Source organism: Oncorhynchus masou, chromosome 32 (assembly GCF_036934945.1).
Source record: "Oncorhynchus masou masou isolate Uvic2021 chromosome 32, UVic_Omas_1.1, whole genome shotgun sequence".
In the NCBI taxonomy this organism is placed as follows: Eukaryota; Metazoa; Chordata; class Actinopteri; order Salmoniformes; family Salmonidae; genus Oncorhynchus; species Oncorhynchus masou.
This window is the reverse complement of record NC_088243.1, coordinates 50,389,384-50,390,785: the sequence shown is the minus strand read 5'-3', so window position 1 is coordinate 50,390,785 and position 1,402 is coordinate 50,389,384. Positions and strand designations below refer to the sequence as shown.

The following is a 1,402-nucleotide window of genomic DNA, read 5'->3' as shown; positions in this document are numbered from 1 at the left end:
TTATCTCGTTGAACTCGGCACGGCCTAGAGATTATGTTTTGCCTGCTCTCTGTGTCTTTAGGCACCGCTCTTTTTCACTCCATCCTTGCTGTGTGTGTGTGAGAGCTTTTCTTTGACATCTGCTGGGAGAAACTGATTTACATTTAAGAGGGTTACCTAGTCACACATATGAAGTTTTAAAAAGATGTGACTTTTTTCACCCTTCAAAACAGACCCAATTAAAGGCACTTGTGGCCCAATTAAAGGCACTTCCGGTTGGCACAGGAAGCTATAAGTAAACACATGTCTTGATTGACTTAGCCACTTACAGAATCCTGAGGTTTAAGTATTTAAGTTAAGAATTGACTGATCTACACAGGTTTGAATACAGTGATTTTCATAATGACAGGTTATGTGTTTCAAAACACTTTTAGGGTGATATTAAGCACTTCCGGTTGCTTCAGGAAGCTTAGGATTGACACAGGTAGACCTCATAGTGGCCTGATGGACTGGTAGTAAAGACAGGTTCATACAGAATTCATAACCCACATAGGCTTCAGGTTGAATTTAGAGGTGCAGGCAATGTATTCCTATGGGTAGAGAAGTCAATGCAAACTGTTTGAAGTCAACACCTTCTTTTAACTGTTAAGGGTTAATGCCACATGGTCATGATTAGGCTTGCACAGATCGGGAGGACCTTAGGAACATTCCTGTGTTTGAATTGTCCTTCTAAACCTAACGGTTCCGCCGCTGTCACTCAGAAGCAAATGATGTTGTGGGGCAGGCTTCATTTTGGGCCTACTTTTCTAATGGTCGCTGCGCTTAGACCGAGCGAGCTACGGTCAAGCGGGGCCTCTCGTTGAACTCGGCACAGTCTGGACACTATGGTGATGCCATTTTTTGTGTTGATTTCAGAATGCCATTTTGGTGATGGTCCCTCTCCGTTTAAACATATTGCAAATGCACAAAAGTCAACTAGCAAGTCAGTGTCCATCAGTCAATTAGATGTCATTCTGACACCAAACTGATACCAATTGACACCAAACCCACTTTTTCCAACTCATCTAGAAGCCAACTATCACATATGTCAGAGCAGGCCCATAATTCACAGCGCCTTTAGTTTAAGGGTCCTGTGTGGCTCAGTCGGTAGAGCATGGCGCTTGCAACGCCAAGCGTCGTGGGTTCGATTCCCACTGGGACCACCCATATGTAAAAGTAGTGGCCCCAGCCGACTTGTAAGTCGCTTTGGACAAAAGCGTCTGCTAAATGGGATATATTATTATTATTATAAAACATAATAAAAACGTAAAACACATAGTTACGTTCTAGCTGCGGGTCCAGTTCAGACATTATGTGTAGGCCTATGTGAGGCGACCCCGAATCCCGAGTTTCGGCTCGATAGGTCCTTCGGTGCCCGAGTAAA

The 1,402-nt window shown here is 43.9% G+C and overlaps 1 non-coding gene across 1 annotated transcript; it reads left to right on the top strand.

The window, feature by feature from the left end:
• The first annotated feature begins 1,105 nt into the window (after positions 1-1,105).
• Positions 1,106-1,181, top strand: trnaa-ugc (transfer RNA alanine (anticodon UGC)). The gene has a single exon. It is a non-coding gene; the product is annotated as a tRNA-Ala (tRNA).
• Positions 1,182-1,402: the final 221 nt, after the last annotated feature.